This window comes from Triturus cristatus, chromosome 5_1 (genome assembly GCF_964204655.1).
Source record: "Triturus cristatus chromosome 5_1, aTriCri1.1, whole genome shotgun sequence".
In the NCBI taxonomy this organism is placed as follows: Eukaryota; Metazoa; Chordata; class Amphibia; order Caudata; family Salamandridae; genus Triturus; species Triturus cristatus.
In genome coordinates, this window is record NC_140587.1 from 390,328,107 (window position 1) to 390,354,115 (window position 26,009).

General features: G+C 46.8%; 1 protein-coding gene across 2 annotated transcripts in view; it reads left to right on the forward strand.

The window, feature by feature from the left end:
- The window catches only part of LOC146830921 (uncharacterized), a 250,207-nt gene that overhangs the window by 92,335 nt on the left and 131,863 nt on the right, over nt 1–26,009 (forward strand). Inside the window, exon 4 of one of the 2 annotated variants that reach the window (XR_014961498.1) lies at nt 10,508–11,133. The exons of the other annotated variant lie outside the window; for it this stretch is intronic. The gene's annotated coding sequence lies outside the window, so the exon portion shown is untranslated. Of the gene's footprint in view, nt 1–10,507; nt 11,134–26,009 lie in introns of those variants that run through there. 2 annotated transcript variants of the gene reach the window in all.

Here is a 26,009-nt window from a genome sequence, read left to right on the forward strand (position 1 = left end):
AACTAGGACCTCACTAGTACCACCTGTACTAAGGAGAAAACAACCACCTAAGTATCACTCTACCTGTAGGGGTCTAAGCACATAAACACAGGATGCATAAAATACATTTAGAGGTGTAAACACAGTTTAGGAAAAAAAATATCATGAAGGCATTGCGCAGGCGCAAAAAGTACCTGTATGAAAATCACCAAGCACCCTAGGGGCGGGCACAACACAGCAAAACTGTCCCCAGGCCAGCTGGCCTCTCAGGGGTGCAGAAATGACCAATAGCCAATAATGTCAGGGCGTGACTGCGCAGGCTGCGCAAGCCAGGTGCACAATGTACAACCTAAACGTTGCAGCTGCCCACTAAGTGCTGGGCAGCTGTAGAAGTGAGCGAGGGCACCACTGTGCCTTTTACAACAAATGTGGCATACCTTGGGGCCTCTCTGGGCTCTGCCAACAAGAATGCCCCCAAACGTTGGAGCCTGGTGGGCTCAATAAACAAATGTGCCCCGTTAGAGCCTCTGTGGCTCTGTAAACAAATGTGCCCCGTTGGAGCCTCTGTGGCTCTGAAAACAAATATGCCCCAACCGTTGGAGCCTTTTAGACTCTTGAACACACAATGCCCAGTCGTTGGAGTCCTCTAGACTCTAAACAAATATGCCCCCAAAGCAAGGTGGGAGCCTCGTGGGCTCCTTAACAAATCTTGGCCCCGAATGCTGGAGCGGCCCGCTGTCAGTTACGGGGCCGCTCTGGTATCACTACGAGAGCCCCCCTCCACTCACCGGGTTCCAAGGGAGGACTCCAGGCTCTTCGTAGCGCGGAGGGGAAGGCACCGACAATGTGCCTCGCGCCCCCTCCGCTCCCGCTCCGGCCGCACTCCTCCCGTCAGGATCCAGCGCGGGGTGGGCTCCCGCCTGGATGCATCGGCACTTCAGGACTTTGGCTGCAACCGCGCGGGGCTCCCTCAGCTCACGGGAGCCCCGGTCATCTCTACGTCGTTCCGCTTCTCTCGGGGAAGCACGGGGTAGGCTCCCGTCCGCTTCCTGTGTTAGGCCACGCCCCTGTCCCTTCCGAGGCTGCCTGACTTCCTGGTTCGCCGCGTTCGTGGCTCGGGCCGGCGGCGGTGAAGCGGGGACAACGAGGGGTAGGCTCCCTCTTACTTGAGGTGAATAAACGGGGTGGGCACCCGATAACTAAATAATTAAATAAGCGGGGTGGGCACCCGCCAACGACCACCACAATGTCCCTGGCAGGGTGGGCACCTGCCAGGGGACTTCAGGATCGCCAAAGCACGGGGCAAATGCCGGGTGGCCACCGGTTTGTAGAATTAAAGCGCTCCTAGCGCTAAGGATAAAAAGTAGAAGCGCTCTCAGCGCTAGAGGCCAATAAAAGCTCCCAGACGCTCTAGGGAGAATAAGCCCAAAGTCCAGCAATAAGGTCCTTCAAGAGCAGGGGGGCAAGGCTGGACCCAGAGCCAGCTCACTGGGCCTCCAGGCAGGGAGGTAATCCAAGTGGCGGTCCTCTGGTCCAGCAGCAGCAGCAGCCCCCCTCAGGTAAGATCCTGGCAGAGAACAGTTTCTGTGGGGACACAGCCCCATTTTTATACAGCAAAAGTCTTTGTTCTTGGTTCAGGGTGAGGGGGAAAACCAGTCGCAGCTGGTTGGGGAGCACCCTTGATGTGCTCAGCCCCTCACTCTATTCACTGGCAGGGCTAGGGTCGTCAGTCGCACCACAGGGGGCGGGGCCAGCATTGTGTGCGGAAAACCCTGTCCTATTCAGGACCCAGGTGTACTCCTCCCACCCATCTAGCTGCTGATCTCCCCATTCACCACTGGGTGACTCATCCTGACTCTGGGGAATCCCTAGCCCGTCACATGACATGACCAGCCAATCACGCGACAGACACACTGCACACAGAAGTGCCCACTTCTAGAAGTGGCACTTCCACACTAGGTACATGCACGCCGCACACATCATCGCGCAGCATTCACTCCCACGAGTCCGCACATACCAAACTCGGGCCTGCACACCCCACGCATCAGGAACTACTAGGGACACATACATTCCCCATGCATTCCTATGGGAGGGCAGGCCTATCTCACCACATGCACTCAGAGCACGCACGCACTTTACCCTGGGACACAGGGAAAGTGCGCAGAAACCAAAAAATCACCACACCAAGTCATCAGTAAAAAGAAAAAAAGTTCAGGGGTGAACCTGCCAGAAGGGCCAAGTCCAACAATTTGTATTTGGCTCGTTCTGAGGACCGTCTTTGGACAAGCGCTTGAATTTGTTTGGGTTCTTTATGAACATGGTACCACTTTGATTTGTATTTGATGAGGTCTGAGGACCGACTTGGGTAAAGATATTTGCAAATATCTGCTAGGCATAAGTAGTGCACTTGCTTTGTTTGAGCTGTTGTAGTTCTATTGATGCACGATTGGAGAAAAGTCAGCCAGCGCCTCCGGAAGGCACTCCAAATTTAGATTTATATGTGAAACATGGCATTGGCCCTATTATGTTTAGTACACAATGGCACAAATATATACGAGGAACAATTCCGAGTTGCAGTGGCCGTTGACAGATACTTTTGATGAACAGAAAATTAATTTTCTAGAGGAAAAATTGTTTGCGAGAAGGAGTAGGCAGTTGATGTTTGATTCCCTCAAAATGTGGCACAGGGAGGCTAAACAGAGACGTATGAAAGCAGAGAAAAAAAAAAGCCCGGCAGGGGGTAATGCAGACATTGAGTCAGAAAGCTATAGTGCATGATAGGGAGAACATAGAAAAAGGAATAGAGTGTGCTGATAGGAAGTTGTGATTACAAGTTTATAAGTCTTATGTTGCCCGAGACGAGAATGATACTTTTGTGGAGGAATTGTTGGATGCTCGACCCCCGCCTCCATATGCCCCACAGAGGGTATACCCCGTACTTCCCCAGCAGCCCCAACTGCCCAGTCCTTCTGTCTCTGTTGTCTTTGTCTCTGCTACTGTTGCTCCGTCTTCCTTGGCCACAGCACCTCCTGTCCTTTCTTTGTCTTCGCCGTCCGTGGCAACTTCGACTGTCAGTATTCCTGCAATTCCTATTGCTTCAGCAACTCCCTTGCCAGGCCTCACACCTATGACACAGTCACCAGCGACATTGGTACCTGTTGCTACTCCCACCCTGTTCTTTCATCCACCAACATCATTGAGTAGTGGAATGCCTGTATGTAGGCTAGGGGACGGGGACTGGGTGACAGCTAGGGAGCGATTGGGGAGGACATTATTTTAAACTTTATTTACCATTTTGCCAAGCATCTGGTACATGTCCATAATACATGTCCATAATACAATGTTTATTATGCATACTGCACAATACACGTTACGGAAGGCTCTTCACCAATTTCTACCTCCATGTATATTCATGCAATCACTCCTTCGGATCTTATGTCAAAAAGTATATAAGCCTCCTGTTTGTGATGTGAAGGGGGGATTCATCCCCATCCTGTGGGGACTATTCCCGCTGACGGTTGTGGCAAGGTGGAATTCTCAATCTCTAGTAGATAGGACTTCAAGGGGTTCCAAATATCTTTGGTTCTGGATGCCCTGGGTAGTGTAATTGCATATAAGTCACTATTTGTGTTGCAGTAGATGAGACTATTTAACCGGGCCTTAGTGGTAGGGAGAAACTTACTCCCCCAGTGTAGAGCAATTTCTCTTTTTGCTAGTAGTAGTGTGATGGATGTGTATCTGCATACCTGCTTGAGAATGTTACGGACATACCCAATAAGGCCACCCCTGGGATAGGGTGTAAGGTTAAGCAAGTCATGAGAGCGAGAAAAGCATACACTGCGCTCCAATAATTCCCTATTTTTACACAAGTTCATGACATATGGGCAAAGTCCACGTAATTGGCTCTGCATTTGGGACATACGTATGTTTTTGAAGGGTCTATAGAATTAAGTTTGACAGGTGTCAAATAAGCCCTCCACAGAAACGTAAAGTGGAGCAATTTATGCCTGCTATTCAGAGACACTTCTTTAATCTGTGCCCAGCAAAAGGACCATTGTGAATCATCAATTGCGTGCTCTAAGTCCCGTTCCCAAACCTTCCGTATTTTAGTATCTCTGGCGGGGACAGGTGCCATGCATGCCTTATATAGTCTCAAAATTAGGTGATGTCCCTCAGCACTGGTAATCAGAACTGTCAATGGCAAATAGGACTCTGGTATTAGGGGAAATTCTGCAATTTGCGCTCTCAAGGCACAACGAAGCCTGTCAAGGACTAATTTGTCAATAAAGGGTGCTTCGCGGAATCTTGCGTCTTCTGCAGTGTGAAATACATGTCCCCCTGGGAAAAGGTCTCCACCTGTGCCTAAGTAGTAAGTGGTGAGTGTGCGCTGTATAAGCTTTTCTTCAGTGAGGGGTAGCCATGGGTTATTGACAAGTGGCATTGCCGAGGAATAAAGGGGACGTCCTCCAGTCATTCGTGGTAATTTCTTCCAAGCCCAGCAGATATCCCGTGGGTCTCTGGGGAAGCCTTTAGGTAGAATAGCATTTAACAGTGTAGGGTGCACGAGGTCTGCTTCTAATCTGGACTAAGGCAGCCGCTCCGCAGGATTCCATGGTCACGCAAAACTACTTTGCGCCACAAGGTAATAGATATATAGGTTCGGAACCCCCAACCCCCCCCCCCCTCTCGTAGGGTAGGGTCAAGGTATCCCAGCTGACCCGCGCTTGCCTCCCACCCCATGTAAGCCTGATAAGATGAGAATGAAGTGTTTGAAAAAAACTGTTGGGGAGGGAGGTGGGTATATTGTGAAACAAATTACAAAATTTGGAGAGTACCACCATCTTTATGATTGCCACTCTACCTGCCAGAGAAATGGGGAGCTTAATCCAGCGCTCCACCTGCTGTTCTAGCATATGTATATCGGGGCCGTAATTTAAGCAAATCACTTCTGCAGCTTCTAGATGTATGTTAATCCCCAAGTATCTGGTGGTGTCGCTGCACCATGCCAACAGGTACTCTCACTCCCATCTAACTCTGCAGGGCATCAACGGGAAGACTACCGATTTACTCCAATTAATACCTAACCCGGAATGCCCACCAAACCAAATAATTTCTCTAATAAGGGGAACTAAATTGTCCTGTGGCTTGTATACATAAAGTACGACGCCGTCCACATATAATGATATCAATAACGACCCAGTTTTAAATTGGAGACCTCTTTGCAAATGCTTTTCTTGTAGTTGCCGAACGAGGGGATCAAGGGCTATGATAAATATTAATGGAGAGAGGGGACATTCCTGCCTGGTGCCACGCGTCAATGTGAATTGGGAAGAGAGTGTGCCATTCAGACGGAGTCGAGCCATAGGTGATACGTAGAGTAGGGACGTAAGTTCCACAAACCCCTTCGGCATGTCCATCTTCCTCATGACCGCTATGAAAAAGGGCCACTCAAGAGAATCAAAGGCCTTTTCCGTGTCCAAAAGTATGGTCGCCGCTTGTACCTCCTCGGGATCTATCCTGTTGACTGTGGCGAACAGTGTACGGAGGTTCAAAGCAGTGGACCTATGTGGTACAAAACCTGATTGCACTGGCGATATTATCTTGTCAAGCAATAATGCTAGACGTAATCATTTTGGCCAGTATTTTGTAATCTAGTTTTAATAACGATAGCGGCCTATAGGAGCCACAGATAAGCGGGTCTTTGCCAGGCTTTGGGAGCAAAATGATTATGGCTTCGCGAAGGGTAGGAGGCAGTACCCATCGCTCTTGATTCTCATAAACTTCCAGTAGATGTGGAGAGAGTATAGCCTTATAGGCTTTATAGAAATTTCCTGTGTACCCACCTAAACCCAGAGCCGTCGTGCCATTCATGGCCTCGATAGCGCTTATAATTTCCTCCGTCAAGAAGGGCTCTGCCAGAAATTGCTTCATAGCATTCTCTAGCCACACTAAGGCCACTTCAGCTAAATATGACTTCATTTGGGTAGGACATCGATACGATCGGATGTGGGAGATGAAGAGAAAAAGGTGGTAGCTACTCAGGCCGCTCAGTGGGCTCGTAATCCCATCTACAATGTGGAAGATGTGTGGAGTGTGATGAAAGTTTATGAGCTCTTCGTGCAACAGCATGCCCTTAAGCACATGTCGGCTACCTTGTATGGATTGTGGGAGCAGTGTTTCAATGATGTAGCACCCCAGGTTATTTATGATATTAGAGATCATGTATATGCTGCTGTTATGGCACCTGGTGAGGTTTTTGGTAATGTCGCGACACTGGTCTCTTATCGAGGTAGGCTGCTTGAAAAGTGCCCGTAGGCAGTAACGCAGTTTCCGATGAGGGAAGTCCATCCTATATATCATCCTGAAACACCTGAACTGGGAGGTCAGCACGATAATCTTACTAGTCCATGAGTAGAGGCCCGATTTCAAGAACAGTGGGTTTATACTCCATGGAAAAGGAGTGAGGATTTATCCCTTAAGACTCAGTTACCTGATCCTAGGAAAAATCCTACTGCTTATTATAAAGAATTGACAGAGACTGCTTCATCGATGGTGATGACACTAGCAGATATTGAGATGTTCTTTGGTTTATTGGTGCCCGTTAATATTTGGAGACAGGTGCACACACAGGACCATGTTGGGACCAGGAGAGGAAGCCTGGTAAGAAGCCTAAGACCGAGACACTAGTTTGCCTGGCCAAATTATTACGTACATACACTCTCTTATTCCACTGAGAAGGGTAGATTAAGATAAGTTAACGGTATGTCGTCTGAAGAAAGATATAAGTCTGTCAGATTTTTTCACCCGGTTTGGTGTATTTTGGGATTATAGTGGACAGGATTTGTCGGTGGAGGGGGGTGTTCTATTGTTCGTTAATAGATTTGTTACAAACTTGCTTCCAGAGATCGCGTCTTGGTTGCAGGCTTCGTAGAGCACTTGGACTACCTCCTCTCCTTCTGTAATACTGAGTATGACACAGTATTTTGAGCACAGGGAAAATGAGGAGAAAGAGAAGGTGGAGAAAAAGCATAAAGAGTTGAAGACAAAGGTGTTGTTGCAGCAGGCTTCTAGAGGGAATGGTAGAGGACGTGGTGGTTCAGACCGGCAGCTTCCGAGAACTAGACGGACTATGCCTGAAGGACTAAATCAGTGTGCATATTGTAAAGAGGAGGGACACTGGTGTAGCGAGTGTCCAGTGTTTATGCAGAAAGTCGCGGCCCCTAGAGGACGAGGTTCTTGTGGAAGGGGTCGTGGAGTTGGTGGACAGGACAGAGCTCAGCATGTTGCGGCCTCACAGAATAGTTCGGGTGGTAACTACTTTGATGACTCTAGGGGTGGACAGTATAATCATGATGATTATGACATGGATGAGGTGACAGGGATATGTCACGGTTAGGACAGCCGGATACCTGTAGATTCGGCTGTCCTAACCGTGGACACCTGTAGATACCTGTAGATCAGGGCGGTCCTTATGATACTGCGGATTTGCATGGCTAAGCTAAGGAATTTCTGATGGGTACAGGTGCAATGAATAGCTCAATTTCTCGTTCACTGGTCCCCATTGAAGCTCTGTCTGGCCAAAATATTTTGGTAGGCTTTTATGGTGTACCGGTTGTGAGCCCCATTTTCAAACCTCTTGTACTGACTATAGGTCCTTTTACTATGGATTCACCATTTTGTTGACATCCAATTGTGGAGAAAATCTGATGGGTTTAGATTTGCAAAAGAAGTTGCATGCGACAATTTATTGTTCCCCTGAAGGCGTTTACATCACAATGTGTCCTAATGTGGTTAACGCTAAGCAGTGTCTGTCCAAGGATGTGCCACTCCCTGCTGAATTTAAAGACATGGCGCCCACGTTGTGGGCAACGGGTGACATGGATATAGGACTTTTGCAGATACCCCCGGTTTCCATCAAAATAAAAGACAATGCCATCTTGCCCCGTATTCCTCCGTACAAGATACCGCAGGCCGGGAGTGAGCCTTGTTGTAAATTATACAGGACTTGATTAGGTCAGGGGTTTTTGAAGAGACGACTGCGAATGTATGCAGTAGCCCTATTCTTCCCATTCTTAAGAGGGCCCCTTCAGGTTCTTCCGATGACCATTCAGATGTTTAAAGTTTTGTTATGAACTTGCGCAAAGTTAACAAAATAGTGGTTCCTCGGTTTCCAATGGTCCCTGCTATTACTGCGCTTCTGACGATGATTCCTTCCTCTGCTAAATTCTTTTCTGTCATTGATCTGAAAAATGCCTTCTTTAGCATTCCGATCCACCCAGACAGTAGGCACTTGTTTGGTTTTACACTGGCTGGCAGAAGCTTTAGATTCTGTTGCGCTCCTCAGGGCTATACTGAGAGCCTTAGTATATATAGTCAAGCTTTAAAAGCCCAATTAGATTCCCTCACACTTCCCTCAGGTAATGTGTTGCTTCAGTACGTCAATGATCTTCTTATTGCTTCTGACACTGAAAAGGGTTGCAAAGACAGCATAGTCAAATTGTTATTGCATTTGGCACATCATGGACATAAAGTGTCCCTTTCCAAATTTCAATATTGTCGACAGGAGGTCAAATATTTAGGCCACATACTGTCAAAGAAGGGTAGGAGATTGACTCCTCAGTGCACCAGTATCATTGTTAAAATGCCTATCCCTCAAACTCAAAAGGATGTGTGCGCTTTTATTGGCATTACTTCGCACAGTCGCCTCTGGATCCCAAATTATTCCCTACTAATCAAACCCCTGCTCGCATTGATTGCTAAAAATGTACATGAACCCTTGCCCTGGATGCTTGAATTCCAGCAGTCTTTTGAGCAATTAAAAGTTGCGCTTTGCTCTGTACCTGTGCTTGGTACACCTAATTATGCGAAGTCGTTCATACTATATGTACACAAAATAGTTGGTTGTGCGCTTTCTGTGTTAACACAGGCCTTTGGAGGTAAGCAACGGCTGTGTGCTTATTTTTCGGCTCTGCTTGATCCTGTTGCCAGAGCCCTCCCGAGCTGTCTAAGAGCGGTTGTGCCTGTGTCTGTCTCAATAAGGCAATCGGCTGGGCTCGTACTTGATACGGATATCACAGTCATGGTGCCCCATGCTGGGACACCCTTTTGAATAAGACCAAGATGCCGCACTTCACCAGTGCACATCTGACCTTTTATGAGCTGACTCTCTTTGCCCTGCATGTCACGACCAAAATATGTGCCACTCTGAACCCAGCCATGTTGCTACTCCTCCCTTCTGAAAGTAAGGAAGTTGACATACATGATTGTATCTTCTGGACAGAGGAAGAGACGAAAGGATGGGTAGACCTGCCTGATGTTCCCTTATCGGATCCCCAAGGGAAACTATATGTTGATGGCTCTTGTTTCAAGTTACCAGATGGGACTACAACAGCTGCATATGCAATCATGACACTGCACACAGTAGTTGATGGTACATGGGCTTTTGTCAGCTTTGACCCTCTCGAAGAAATTAGTAACGGTGAAGTGCAGCGCACACAAGAAAATAACCGATAATGTGGGTAAGAGAAATGCCTTTGCAGATCAGACACCTAAGGAGACCGCCCGAACAAAGATGAAAAGGATGTTTGTAGCAGGTCCTGCTAGGTGGGTGCCCGAGGTCACCATGTTTGAGGACACACTGGAAAATGTCAAGGGGATACAAAGTGAGGCAACTATTGAGGAAGTAGCAATATGGCAGGAAAGCACAGCACATTTGGATGAGAATGGGTGTTGGACTGATAAGTCAGGAAAACAGAGATGGATTTTACCAGATGCATATGTTCATCCCATAGTCACCATGGCGCACGGGCCAGTTCATATCATTGCTAAAGGTGTTTGTAAGTTGTTAGACCCTGTGTGGCAGTATGACAATATCCCAAAGATGGCTGCTCATATGGTTAAATATTGTACGGTGTGTATGATGCACAATCCTGGGAAAGGTACCCTAACGCCACCTGGTAATTTTGCACCCCCCACTTCCCCTTTTGAGGTCCTGCAGCTTGATTATATAGAGATGGACTGAGTCAGCAATCTGAAGTATGTGTTAGTGGTTGTCTGTGCATTCAGTAAATGGGTTATGGCATACCCCACCAAAGAGCATACAGCCATAGCGACTGTAAAAGCACTCCTACAGGAGTTCTTACCTCGTTTCGGCTTGCCCGTTTGATTTGGAGTGATAACGGAAGTCACTTCAATGCGAAGATCATCCAGTTAGTGTGTGAAGGTCTACATATCAAACAGAAATTCCATGCTGCAAATCACCCCCAGTCAGCAGGTTTGGTTGAGAAGTACAATGGTACTCTCAAACTAAAATTGGCAAAAATTCAAGGGAGCACAGGCGTGCAGTGGCCAGATGCTTTACCATTAGCCCTCTTGTCTACAAGAATGACAGCTCACTCTAGAACAGGACTGTCACCTTGGGAGGTAGTGTTTGGGTGCCCGACCTCAAAGGTTCTCCAAAATTGAATATCCTCTGGTGGTGGATTATCTGTATGAGTTAACTAAAAGTCTGCGTTCTATTCACCAACAGAGTCACGATATACTCCCGCCAGCACCTAAGGGGCCTGGGCACGATATTCGGCCCGGAGACTTCATCTTCACGTGCAACTTCCAGAGGAAGAAGGCCTTGGAGCCAAGGCGGAAGGGACCAGTCCAGGTGCTCCTTGCTACCCGCACTGCCGTCAAGGTCGCCGGCCAAAAGAATTAGATACACCGCCAGCATTGCCAAAAAGTACCTCTTACTCTGCCTTATGACCAATGGGTTCTTGATAGAATTGGAGATTCAGAATGGGAGAAGGTGCCCCGCTTTGTTCCTTTTTCGGATGCCCGGCTAACATGGGTCCAAACGGAGGATGAGAATAATGCAGTGTTGAATGCGGCAGTGCCCCCTGAGGTTAGGGCCATTCAGGTGCCCCGTTTTACTGACCCATCTGTCCTTGGTTACCTAGAAGAGCAAACCCACAAGTAGTCACTGGAACCTGGGTATCAAACAGTACATATGAACAGTGGACCCAGTGGATACTTTCATGTACATAAGAAATAAACAATATTTACCAAAAAAGAATGAAAAGGATGTATTGTACTTAGTGCACATTGTTATTTAATCACACTGGGCTCCTAATCATTTATACATTTGTTAACATAGTGTAAAAAACAGTGCCCCAGGAGAGGAGAGGGAGGGTGGGCGTGTTGTGATTAGGGTGAGGATGAGGGAGTGAATATACAAATGTGTGATTTATACTAGGCCTGGGCAAAAATTTCGTTCCGTTCGCGGAAATTGCGATAATTTGACATTTTTGCGTTCCGCGGAGAGCGCGAAAATGTCAAAAATTCCGGTTTCCGCAGCTTGGCGATAATTTGTTTCTTGCTCGCGCTGTAAAATGATACATTCTCGCGCGCGCGCGATCGCCTTACCTGAATCCCTGCGTTCGCCGACAAGTTTTCTTGATCCGGTCGCGTTCTCCATGAGATGTTGTATTGTTTTTAGCCATTTGCGCTGTCTCGCGACAGTTCGCGCCCGCAGTGACGTCATGCGTCGCGCGATCACGTCTTTCTTCTCGCGATCATGCACCGCGAGAACAACTCAAAACAAGATGGCCGCGCCCGCAAGCAACCACATGGGTAAGTTGGCGACCCGCAACCATGCAGAAAATCTCGCGAACATGCCGGAAAAAAACTTCCGCATCTTTGCGATATTTCTGCTTGTTTGCGATAATTTTAAACATTCTCGCGATAATTTGCGAAGGTTAATTCCGCAAATTCCTCCCACCCCTAATTTATACAGTATAATAACTATACAACAAGGCGGCCCACAAATAAGCCAAATTATTCAAACAGTGTCCTTATTTCTTAATAGCCATGTTCAAGTATCAAAAAACACAGTGATCCATCGCTGTTGTTACAACTGGCTATTGTATCAAATGTCGACGTTTCGACCCCTATAGGATTGTAGGTAAGTGAGTCCCTCACGACGGGGTCTTCCTCAGGACAGTGGTGGTGAAAGAGGGTAAGGGTTGAAACCTGGGAAAAAGATGAGAGAACATTCAGAACAAGGTTTGCAAAAAGGGGAGTACAGTAAGGATCACGGGTATAAGTCCGCTACTTTACCCTGGAAGAGGCCCTCATGGGCCTGGACGTAAGAAAGATGGGCGCGTAGGCTCCAGTGAGACGAGCGAGAATCAAAACAGCCTGCAGAAGAAATGAGCAGGTTCAGTAAGGAAGCTAGGACCCATCATCATCAATTAATTGGGCCCAGAAACGCTACTTACACAAATGGGTCTGTCTCAGGCTCTATCGGGTCCGGAGGTTCTTTTCCCCAGGTCATTGTGGCTGTAAAGAACTTAAACAATTGGCCAGAAATTGGTGAAATCTTGCAAAGTTGCAAAGAGATTTTTTTAAATTAATTAAATGAAGAATTTATTATTTGTTTTCTTTTATGGGAAAATATTTTAGACTATGGATTATTTGAATGACGAATATTTCAGAAGATATAATCTCAACACGAATTAAAGCGGCAGGGTGTGGCATTGCTCTAATTCTTATCTATAATATTGGAAGTACCCTGAATACACAATTGGAAGATTAATCCTAAATTTTGAGAGAGATGCCCTACTGAGAGAATAGTTCATTCTCATGTATGGGCCTGCAGCTATTACTTACTGCAGTTATTTTTGGATGTGGAGCCTGAAACAGAGACAGATCCGAATAATCACTGTGGGAGGTATTATTTCTTGTCCTGAGGAAGGCGGTGTTTTGAACAGTGATAACCACCGAAACGCGTCGACGCACACTGTATTAAGGCATACTGTAGATTGTGGTGACATTTGTGATCTATTATCGCCAAAATGGAATGTACAATAATTTTATGCTGAACAAATGATCTGGATCTAATGTATTGCCTTTTCAATGATTAGAAAGTATCTTTCTTGCAGATTGTCCCCTTTTGATTAATTGTGTAAATTGTATTTTGTGTATGTTTTTATCTTTTTAACTCTGTAAAATGATTTTTTGCTCTTGATTATTGCTGAATAATTAAAAAATTTTTTTTTTTATATTTTAAACACATTTTTGCCTTTGATGGTGGTGGTATTATGTTCTGGTGATATCTTGGATGTGATGAGTGCTTTGACTTTCTTGTATTAAGCTAACCCAAAGGGGAATTGTTTTTGACTACGGTCTATTTGGTGCCCTATTCCTTTGGTGGTTAAGGGGCCCCTCTCATTTATTTGGTATTAAGGAAAATAATGCAACATGTCTTCAAAATGAAATGTTAGACTTCCAGGGGATCAATGCTACTGAATGCTTCACATGTTTTCAAACACGGAATATTACTAAGGATGAAGCGATGCCAATACCAGTAGTCAACACAACTGCTGGGTTTTGTGCCCAGGGAACAGGGAAGGTAAAGGTAGGAGAGAGCAATTGCAATTACACCTATATATTGAGTACGATCAGTAGTCCACCTTTGCTCCCACCGCATAATGTTTATTTTGTTTGTGGATCTCAAGCTTATGTTTGGCTTCCTAGGGGATGGTCAGGTACATGTTACCTCTCTTCCCCCAGTGTATATAGCACCATCCAATTACCATAAGGACCATTGATTACAGCGTCGGAGTGCACACCTGTCCCGAGTTAGAAGGGTTATTAACACAGAATATATAGATCAGAAAGATACCACTTTACAACAGTTTACAGATGCCATGAAGGGTATCATACCATTTTGGGGCCCCATGTCTAACAGTCTCAACATTCGTCGCCTCACACGAGTTGTAGAGGGGGTCATTAATACTACCACTGGAATTTTGACAAATATTACAGCTGAGCACCAGGCTACGAGACTCGTTACTTTACAAAACCGGATGGTGTTAGACTTCATCCTTGCTGATCGGGGAGGGGCCTGTCGCGTCATTGTCAGTATCTGCTGCGTATACATCTCTGACCACGCCCCTAATGTATACTCTGCCATTCAGAAGTTACACAGCCTTGCATCCGACATCCACCAAGAGAATGGTTCTTGGTCTCTCTCTAAATGGTTCTGGGGTCTGTTTGTGTCCTGGGGTTTAAAGATTCTCATTTTCTTCGCTGTAGTTGGTGGCATAATTTTTCACCTGTTGCATACATTGCCTCCCTGCTTGCTGTGCTCATTGTGCAAAGACTTTAACACCCAAACAGAAGGTTTTAGTATCTGACACTGAGACAACAGCCATGATGATGCAGGGTATACAAGATCTCATGTCAATAGATAAAGTTATTTATGAGTATTGATAACGCAAATATTAGCTTGCAATTGGTAGTCCCTTTGTTATGTAGGCAACTATTTGCTCTAGATGTTAGCAAAATGGGTTGGCGAATGCTAAAAGGAGGGTCTGTTGGACTGGAAAAGTGCTTTTGCCGAATTCTCAATGCACTATACGATTAAAGTTAGCATTCGCTGCACCATTTTATTGTCATGCTCCTTCACTTACGGAGCCGTAGACCAAGGCGCGAATATCGTGCCTTCCTGTTCCGAGCAAAATAGCGTAGAACTACAACTCCCAGAGGCTGGGCCACTTCCGGGTGAGGACCCGTATTCCCAGAACTACGATAAAAACACTTCCGGGGCGAGGGAATGGTGCTTGACAATCCTTTCCGGAATATGGCGGCAAGCGGACGCTTTCCTTCCCGCGGATTGGAGTGAGCGGATTCTCGTCTTGGCAATTCTGAGAGGACTTCACAAGAATCTTGTTCTCGTTAGGACTTCACAAGAGCTGAGGTAAAGGTGCAGAAGCCTCCGATTGAAAACCTTTTTTGCAGAGTGCAACACGCTTCCTGTTTTTCCTGTTACCATCCTTGAGCCAACAGGTACCGAGTTGCTCCACTTCCCGAGTCCTAATTTTGACTACTCTAGATTCATTCTTTTGACTATCGTCTTCCCGCATTGTGCTTTATCTGTGCATAAATGTCAGCTCACACAACAATGTGCTGAACTAAGGGCTGAGACCGGAAAGGCACCTGAAACAGTCGCTGTGAACGTTAACAGTGACGCTCCGTAAGCACGAGTGCGCTCCTGAGGATTGTGAGGAAACAGCACAGGCGTGAGGCATATTACAGGTTTCAGCAGGGACAACAGACACTCAGGTACTTCCATGACATTGGTTATCAGGAAGGGTAGAACAGAGTCAAAGAGGGGTTAGGTTGTCGTGCTAACTTCCCTGAAGTGTGTTTCTGTGTCCTCACTACAGGCAGTTTATGTTCCATCGTAGACCAGTCCCCCAAGGCTAAAGACCTTGAAGTCCTGCTTTCTGTTCCTTGTCCCCCGGGTGCGCTCCCTCACAGCTGTATTCTCTTACACTCTGGGGAGAGAACGTGTCCGGTGGCGAAGGGATCATATTCAGCTCAACATCGTCCCTGCTGGCTGCTACGCAGAGGTTAGTGGGTTCTATTTCCTTCTTGAGCTGCTGACACCTGACATTTATATTTAGCCGCCATTTTGAGCAATGATCAAAACTAACTTCTGTCTCACTTTGTGTCCGCCTCACCGAAAAGCAGCTGCCACTGAGTCCTCTGTATGTGTATTTCTTCTAGGTTGAGTTTTGCTGTGCTAATGAATAGACTGTTCATTATTGCATACCTTTCTGACTAGATAGGCCTGCTCCCACAGCTCAGAGCAGTGAGAACAGGCAGAGTAACCTTGAATGCAAGATAATGTGTGTCCGGTCCCAGGATTGTAACTCATCTTTATGTATCTCTTTTGTTCACCAGCTACCAGACTGGAAAATTCCGGTCTGGGCATGTCTTTAGGGGTATTGTAAAATGTACTTTATGCCTTACCATGTTGTGTGAGGTCAGTCCCTCTGCAGCAATCTAAGGAGGCTGGTCAGACCAGACTCCACTTGAGTGTACTTGTAATAAATATATTTGGTTTTTATTCTCTACTGTCTGACCGACTCTTCATTTGTGAGGAAGGCTGAGAGGTGGTCGCGAGTAACCCGGTGGCCCTAATTGGGTCACTTCCTTCAGAGTGGATTTTGACATTGGTCAAAGAGTCACCAGCTGCAAGTGGACTATGGTTAATGGATGAACAAAGAGGGAGGCCATTACCTATAGAATCTAGGAGTGGATCTGCACTGGAAGCCACTTCCATAGCCCCATCGGTGACAGACTTTCTGCCCGCTTCAGGAAAAAGAGGGCGTAAATCATTACTATCCAAGTCTGTTAGAGGAAGGTATCTATTAAGGGAAGGAACAGAAAAGGCTCCAAAGGCATCAGTCCCAGTAGGTATATGCCCTCTCTCACCTAGTTGCGGTGGTGAATTTTGTTTCAAGAAATAGCCTAGGGGTGAAATGCAAGCAGCTACTCTGAATTTTCCAGGCCTATTTCCCGATTTGATTAGGCGTAGCGTGAGGCCTGGGTGTCCACAATTTATTATCACATAATCCTCTCCTATAAATTAGTCTGAGCCGCCAATCCATTCAATCCTCCTCACTAATAGTATGTTATCGTACTTTTTGGACTTTTTTGCAGGGTCATCCCTGAACTTTTTTTCTTCCTCCTGGTATTTTTTCTGACCTGGTTTTGGTGGTTTTAGGACTCTGGGCCCTTTAACACTGCTGTGTAAAGTGCATGTGCTCTCTATGGTAAAACGTGGTAAGATTGGACTACAACTGTTTGGCGTATTTGGCACAGTGAGCGCTTCATCTTGTTTACCCCTCTGAGCCCGAGAAGGGGGCTCCTGTGGTAGGAGTGGAGAAAAACGCCCGCACAGCAAACTGGAAGAAGGCGGAAGTCAGTCAGAGCCAGACCATGGGCTGGGCTCCCCATGCGGAGTAGGAGAGCCCCGCCTGTCTGCCTCAACGAGGATGGAGCCTCGCAGGCTCACCGGACCACGTATTCAGTGATAGTGATGAACTGCACCACTGCTAATAATGTTTATCTAATATGCTGTGCTAGGTGATGTTAGGTTGTTTTTGCCTAAGAGGGACATTAGGTATTATGGAAAGGATGCATAACTGATGATGTTTTGCATAATATGCTTCTCTGAGTAATGCCACAATGCATGCCTAATGTGTATATGCTAAGTGCCTCTTGCCAGTAGTTACTGGTTGTTTTTATTTCGCTACCTGTGAGATCTAATGGTTATGACAGTGGCCCGATTGGTCCTGTCGTGTATATAATCCCCTGTAAAGTCATACCTAGTGCCAGGTGGCACAGTGTATATATGTGATTGCGTTCTAATGTGTTTTATGAGTAATATAGAGGCTATTTTTTATATAACCTTGTGTGGTGTTTCTTTTGTGGTGTGCCTAGTGTGTCGCCGCTGTGTGAGTGTGTTGCACAAACTCTTTACAAATTGCCTCTGGGATAAGCTTGACTGATCTGCCAATCTACCAAGAGGGTGAGTGAGGGTTATCTGCGGTGTGTAACTCCCTTGTCCTGACTAGAGTGGTGGTTTCTGCCTGGCTTAGGCGCTTGCCCTAGCAACCAGAAATCCCATTTCTAACAGTACTCATATATGGAAAAGTCAGTGTTCCGGGACAGCCTGTGGCATACTTTGTTTTCGAGTTGCAGATGAGATTCGTCCCTATTGGAGAGAAGTGGCGGTATTCCACCTAGAACTGCCACCTATGGGCAGGATACAGGAGGCAAGTCCAGGCTAGGCTGGGTGTGAGTGATGCAATGTTGGGATGTTGGCACTTGAGAATGGAAACTGACGGTATTGATAGCCCCATTTAGGCTCTGGTCAGCATTTCTACTGCTCAAAGAAGCTGGGTGCCTAGCCCCCAACACTGTTCGGGATTGGTTAAAGGGGGGAACTGGAAGCCCAGGTGGTGGCAGGGGCTTCAGGTCTGGAATATGATTGGTGTCAGTGTGACTGGTCTTTGTGGTGGAGGGAAGTGGGCCATTGGACTGCGTTGTTTCATCCGGTAGCAATAAAGTGTTAAGCTTGGATGATCGTTGCCAGGTAGCACCATCTAGGGAGCATATTCTGTCTACAAGGGGAGCAAGTGATGATTCCATGATGCTTTTTACTTTGCCCACTGAGCTTTCCGAGTCCATCATTAATGCCTCACCTCTTTCCCTGCTGGTAGAAGATGACAATTGCTCAGACTGGGGAGGGCTAGGGGCTTTTGTACTACAAGGATTGGCCGAAGAGTTGGCTATGGATCCCACTTTTTGCTGATAGTGTATAAAGTCCCTTGCTAGGTTTCCCTCTTTTTCCTTGCTGCCGGTTCACAGAAACTGGTACTTGCGGGGGCATAATCAATGGACTTTCTGCTGGGAATCGGAAGGAGGGCTTGTTTGATAGCCTCAGGTGTAGGTAGTCGGTGGCAATTTGGCAAGACAGCCCCAGAGTTACCAAGCAGTGAAGCTATCAGACTCAGTAGAATGGTAGTATGCCCCACCCCTAGATCCAGCGACAGGCATCTCTCCGCCATGTCAATTTCCTTTACCCCCACTGCACAGGCAAGGAATGAATCTAATGTGGTGCCTGTATGTGGTTTAGCTGTGGCACTGTCTTTGTCTCCCGCCAACGTTCTTTAGCTCATGGCTCACAATCAAAGAGATAAATGACACAACTCACAGCAGTAGTACAAAGTAAGTGAAAAACACAAAGTGCTCACCGGTGCTGTTTGCAAGCAACAGCCAAGGGGGATGGCCCAGCCTCTTCTGGGCAATGATCGGCTAAGACGGGCCCTTCTTGGGCCATTCTTCACCTGGGCACACACCTACTGGGAGCGATGAGGCTGGGGCAATAAAGTTTGTGGCAGTTTAGGTGAGCAGTGAACTGCTGTGGAGAACACCGTTTGAGTTAACTTATTACATTTAATAAGTAATAATAAGAATTTCCAAATGGGAGCGGTTAACCAGTTCATGTTTGGTGTTTTTAAAATTGTACCAAAAAATCCTCTTCATGGTGAAGTTGGATATTTAATTGCAATTTTGAAAATGGCACTTTTAGAGAGGTGGACTTTTACAACCTTAGCCATTTAGTGCCTGCAGCCTGTCTCTGGGTCACATGACTGCGTGTAGCTGACAGTTGGGCTTTGTGTATACCTACTAGATAGCCACACACAGAAGAGAGCTTAGGTGTGCCTAGATGGGCCGTCACTAACAGGATGGGGGATGGAGCTGGGCACAGCCCTACATAACTTGAATAGGCTGTGTTTTGCCTCCAAGCAAAGGTCTGCATACCCCCTGCAGTTAGTGTGGAGCCAGGACAAGGAAGGTAGGATGCCTGTGGGCTTTAAAGAAGGGGAACCTCTAGAAGCTTCTCACACTTCAAGGGAGGGCCCATGTATAAATATTGGACCCCAGGCACCAACTCTTTAGTACTCTTCTGGACTTTTGGATACTCTACCATGAAGAAGAAATGGTGCGCTGCTGAAAGGACTGTCACTCTGCTAGACTGCTGCTTTAAAGGACTTGTGCCCTGCTGTGATGACCTGCTGCCCTCATGACTGGAAGAGGCTATTCACAAAGATAACTTATACATGTAAGCAATTTATACATGTAAGTTTACTCTTACACATTTAAGTAACTTTATTACTTTTGGCTATTTACAAAATCAGGGCCTAATTCACAAAGGTAGAGAAGGTCTGGACCTGCATCTGTTGAACCCAACAACTCCAAAGTGACTCCAAGCAGTTGACTGTCCTTCTGACTAGAGCTTTAGGGACAGATGGCTCCAACAACTCTGAACCCAGCACCTGGGCTCTGCCATCTGTGAGTCCTACCACTGTCAGGTGCTGCCACCCCAGTTGTTGACCCTTGGAAGTGGGCCTGAAGGTGCTCTGCCAGCCCATCTGCGGACCTTGCAGAACTGATGCATCTCCTCTGATGTGCTTGTAAACCCCAGCAGAACCGGCGCATTGCCTCTTTTGGGAAGGGTTCTCTCAGCGCAAGGACTCCACATCGACCTTGCAGCCTGCATTGGAACCACTGCTTTGTGAAGCTTCACTGACACAGGGCCTACCTCTGCAAATCTCTTATCAAAGGCAGCCTCTATGATGACGCAGGTTCTTGCATCACAGCCTTGCAGCTTTTTGGACCCGATGCATCGCCTCGACTACGAGATGCATCCTCGATGCCGAACTTCGCATTACAAGCCCTAGTCGGCAGGATCCTCAACGATAATGCAGGACCTCGCAATGCAGTTTTGCAGCCCCTCGGAACTGAGGCATCACCTTGGCTGCCCAACGCACCCTCAGTGTGAAATTGTAGTGAAGGCAGCGATTTAGATGCATACATTGCTATGTTAGCATAAGCGCGTTAGATGTTAGAAAGCAATCTTGCCACTTTTGCTGCTTTTGCACACGACACTGCAGAGACATGTTATTATTTGAAAACTTCTTGCTTGCCTTTTCTTCACATGAGAATAGTCTGTTGTTCACATCCCTAGACCTTGGTCTGAACATTGTGTGCAAAACACTCTGAGACGCCAGACAATGTATGTTTTTGAGTTCAGGTTGATCGGCCCACTTTCTAGCCATAATATGCACACAGCTGCAAATACCTGAATGCTGAGAGCCTTTAATACTACAGTTTGCATGCGTTAGAAACACATTCTGGAGAAGAACATTTCCAGGTGCAGAGCAAAGCTGATCCTGTGATGTGATTCACCAACGCTGATCTTTACGGTATGGGGTTCCCCATTCAAGCCTAGAGACCTTCTATTAATATAATAATACTAGCCTACTAGCTAAGGGAAGGTGGCTGTAATCCACTGTCATTTGTAATATGATTTCTCCCTTCATTTTCTATGGTATTGTAATAATGCAGATGGTTTTAATTATAATCATTTGTCTGCTTATGTTAGCCAAAGTACTGAATCTTTGGACACGTAGTTTATAAAATAAACCTTTTAAACTTTACTGTGTCTCTGATTACTCTTGTTGTGGACTGATATGAGAATAATAGCGAACAGGTATTTCTGATTCCCACCGTTCCTGAGAGTACCCTAAGTCGCTTGTTCTGGGTTGTCTATACATTGGGACCTCCGAGAGAATACGGATAACGAATGGGACACTGATGCTGGTCAGATAGGGGTTCTAGGTACTGAGGTGAGTTTTTGGTACACCACAATTTACTGAGGTCCTGGTTTCCTGCGCATAGTTCTGTGCATGAGCAGAACCCCTGCAACATGGCGCACCTAACGTTTGGACTTTTGATTTGAAATGCCTTAGTAGTGCTTATATTAGTCCACAACACCCTCACTCTTGTTTCCAGATAACGGGAGTGACGGATTTCACCTACCTGTTAGTCACCTAATAGGTTCACACAAGCTTGTTAATTGAAAAGGTGTTTTATATTTCTGAACCCTGGTGCTACTGTAAAATCCATTGTTGTTCTTCTCTGTGTCCTTATGGCGGTCGATATTGCAGCCCATAGCCGCACGCCTCTGCGGCGTCATTTGACGCAGTATGGGGTGCCGGACGATGGGATGGCCGTTATTTTTGTGGTGAGTGCCGATGCGTCACACCCCTACGAGTTGATTTCCTCTTGGGTGACGCTGCCGGCTGTGAATGCAGATGATAAAACGTTTCACTCGTATACTCACACGCGGGTCCCAGAAAATTATACACCATATAGAACGCAAGAGATTCCCCTTTCAGCCTGGCAGCATAGTATTTGGTTTAATGGCGCCCTTCTCAATGCGGTTGCACCGGCTAGAAGGGGCCCTTTGTCGATTCCAGGGGCCACATGGCCGGTGCTGGCCGGATTTACGCCTCACCCCCGCTATTTGACTGTTGCGGTGGATGAATTTGTACACTCCATACAGCACTTATTGCAGTATATAGGGCTTTAGTGCAATACGTTTCACGCAACGTGCAGGTGGGGCACCTGCTGTTGCGGGACTACCGGCTGGTCATCCCGCGGTTGTTATTAGCCCAGAATAAGGACGATTTGCCTTATTGGCTTGCCGAGAAATTTGACCAAATGGAAGCAGTATTTCCGCACTCTACTCCTGTTGGGAAACACAGGATCCTCACCATTAGTTTGCCGAAAGATTTAATCCCAGAAGTGTCCAGTTGTGACAACTGGTGTAAGGTTTTTGCCGCGGTCTACTCGAAGTGCTTTGGCACTCCGTCTATGGCTGTGCTTCCCTCCATCATTAAACGTGTTCAAGATAACAACGGTCCGGAGGCGGCTGTTGAGTTGGGAATGCGGCTTGTCGGGGTGTTCGACGTAGTTGCCTCTCTCGTCCTTGGTAACCTCAAGGGAGATGCGGTACAGTTCCAAGTGGCTAAAGGCTTAGCCCGCGTCGATGAGCTCGATAAGCCCAAAGAGTTGCCTAAAATTATTGCGGAAGCATATAGAACTATTGGCCGCAGTAGTTTAGGGGTCAAACCAACTATAGTCATTTCTGACTTAATACAACACACTAAGGTGAGTTCGTCTGTTAAAGACGATCGCCCAACTTTCCCAAAGCAAAATTGGCGAACAAAGAAACAGGGAAAGCAGCAACAGAAACAGGGGTCTCGTCCTGCGTCTCCCATGCAGCCCACTAGTGAACGCACATACGATTTGCGCGATCGCACTAGGATTAGGTCACCTGATAGATTTCAGGTTAGTGAACAACGCTCTCCTCGTTCTTCACAGGAAACATAGGCCTCACAGTCCGTTGGTGGAGAACGTGGCAAGGGTCGGGGTGCCCAACAAGGACGTGAGCAACCCCGTCAGGCTGATGGTAAAGGCAAGCAAGACGAGTTTGCACGTCAAAGCCCCCTGTTTCAGAAGAAGACGGTTGCTGCGCTAACAGCGAGGTATGCCACAGATAGTGCGGACGCAGCTTTGGAACCTGACATGGGCACTAACGCTGCTCGACAGCACAGCGGAGGTTACAGTAGTGCGGCAAGCACTGCGTCCATTTCTGGAGGCGACAGTAACTGACACGTTCATTACTGTAAAAACTGCTGACACTAGAGTGGCTCCCCCTGATAGACTATATGACATAGTACTCTTAATTGAAGGTGACATACAACGCACAATACAAGGGATTTTTTGGGATAATCTGACCTCTTCCTATGACATTCTCATGACATTGGCAGAGGCAGACTGGCCCCCGGCCTTTCATTTAGATGCTCCTAGAGGGGAGGAGGTAATCCTCTCATCCTTTGCGCACTCCTTGCCAAGGGAGCACGCTGAAAGGTTTGCCGAAGAGTGGGCTCAGGTGCTTGCACTGGCTTTGTATCGCACTCAGGTGGACTGGGATAAATTGTCTCCCAGCCATGAGATTCCCTTGCAGTCTATGCCTCAAACACAGCCCCAATATCCCATGCGTCGCGAAACTAGATCTCACGTCGCGGACATCCTTGAGCAATTGGAATATCAGGGAGTTATTGAAACATGTGTGTCACCGTTGAATAATCCTTTATTCACTGTAACGAAACCTGATGGGTCGTACCGCCTATTTTTGGATTACCGGCATTCAAACTCTCATTGCCGGACGTGCGCGGTACAGAATACCCCCAGTTCTGCCCTCGTTGATAGTCTTGTGCGTAAAAGGTTTAAAACCACACTTGACATATCCAATGGCTTTTACAGCCATAACCTGTCCTCTATTAGTAGTCAGTGGACAGCGTTTACTTCTGGCGGAAAGCAAAAACAATTTAAAAGATTGGCATGGGCTATAAAAACAGCCCTGGCGTCTTTGCCGCAGGTGTAGTCTCTCTGTTAGAGAGCATTGACCCAGATGCATACTCGTATGTTGATGATATCTATCTCACGGACGATGAGTTGTGGCCGCATCTGTGTCGCGTTGATCGCATTATTGTTATATTTGCAGGCTTCGGTTACAAATTCAATTTTGCGAAGTCTCACATTGCAGAGTATACAGTGTTGTTTTTGGGCTACGAGCTCAACAATGAGGGTCGAGGATTAGCTCCTCACTTTCTGGAGAAGTGCGCATGTCTGCGAGCTCCTACAACATTGAAAAAATTACAATCTTTGCTGGGCTTTCTGAATTTCGGTCGTACGTACATTCCCGACTATGCCCAGCGTATCAAGCCGCTTTATGCCTTGGTACAACCAACTTTTTCCAAATCGAGCAGGCTGCCAGAGCATTCAGCTATTTTGCAATCTTTGCAGGCTGATCTTCTTGCTTCAAAATACCTACTGACACGTGATAGCCACACTAACCTGGTGATAAGAATAGTACCAGGCGCAGTGGGTTTCACGTACTTAACGTTCAATGAGGGCGACACAGTCCCCATTGCCTAAAAATCACACTTGTACACTTCGGCTGAACTGCGCTTTTCCTCAGTCGAGAAAGTTTTGACTGCGTGCAGATGGCACCGTATCCTGCCCTAGAGGCAGTGACGAAAGCCAGTGTACCCAATTCAAAAGCTTTGCATCCACGTTGGATACAATGGGCCACTTCTCTGACATCGCCAGATGTCACTTATATCTTTGATGCCTCATTGCAGACGCAGGAGTGCTTGCAATATGAATTTGTTCATCCGGCTCCTCTGTCTTTGCAACCGCTCGAAGATTACCATTGTGTCATTTATACTGACGGTTCGGCGCAACAGGTGACGGGATCGAAGTACGCCTATTCAGCGGCTTGCGCAATTGTTGCAGGTACTTTCGAGAATGGAGAATTCAAGTCTGATGTCGTGCATACGCAGTCATTGGGTGATTGTACCGCACAGTTGGCAGAGCTCCGTGCTCTGGTGCTTGCACTGGAGTTTGCTGATCCTAGGGTTACTACTCTTATAGTGAGTGACTCGTTTTACTGTATTCAGTCTTTCAACGACAATCTATTCTTTTGGTCTCAAAATGAATATCGTGATTCCACAGGTAGCACAATTAAGCATAAAATGCTTTGGGTTCGAGTGGCAGAACTTAAAGAACATCTGCCTCTCGTGAATGAAATTCACACTCTTGGTCATCAACGAGTTGGTGTCCACGCTGTCGGCAACAGCTTGGCTGATGAGGCAGCGAAAACAGTAGTGGCGACATATCTAGTAGCAGCAGTTACAAGATCCAAAAGTAAGATCGATGATGACATTTTGGCAGCTATCGCTGCAACAGAGAAGAGAAGTAATTAATTACCCGAGAGGTTTCCCTTCTCGTTACCATTATCACCTAAGTCCTGATAACGTCCCATTAGTGAGAATTAACGACGTTGGTGGCAGATTGATTCCCAACACGGACTGCAGACCATCCTTGATAACAGCGGCTCACGAGGGTATGGCATCTGCCCATGCCGGCGTTGCAGCAACTGTTACCCTGTTACAACAATGTTACTGGTGGCGCGGGTTATATAAACAGGCTCGCACTTATGTTCTTGATTGTGACATTTGCCAGCAGATTAAACCTTCAACTGCTGCGCGCCCACCACAAACTCAATTGTACATATCTAATAAACCACTTGGTTGTGTTTATTTAGATCACTGCGGTCCTTTCTCCTCTGATACTGCGTACAAGTATATCTTAGTTGCAGTTGATTCGTGCACACGTTTTCGATATGGCCACAAAGGAGTGCTGATGCTCGCACTGTCATCAGGGATTTGCGTGTCTTTGTGGGAAGTTTTGTGTGTGGTACCTTTCATTCTGATCAGGGCCCTGCGTTCGCCTCTAAGGCGTACAAAGAAGCCATGAAAAATGTAGAGGTCCAAGTCAAATTTTCGTCTCCCTACCGACCTGAGGGCAATAGTGTGGTGGAGCGGATGAACCGTGACTTAAAGCAATCCTTGACAGCTAGGGTTTTAGGCACTGGCCGGAACTGGTTTGCCCATCTGTATAACGTTCAACGTGCACTTAATAATCTCCCTAGAAGGTCTCTGGGTGGGCGGACCCCATACATGATGCTCTTTGGCATAAAAATGTTTGTCCCAGACCTTGATGGTCTAGACATGGCGGCGTCTGCCGCACCGTTTGACGTAGATGATGACTGTGCTGTGTTACAGAGTCTACAAGAGACCAGAGATAGTCTCGCAAAGGAACACATACCCTCCACATCTGATGCTGCACTTCAGATTCCGGAAGTCGGCTGGCTACCTCGAGTTGGTGACCTGGTCCGTGAGAAGGTGGAGAACAAGAAGGAGTTT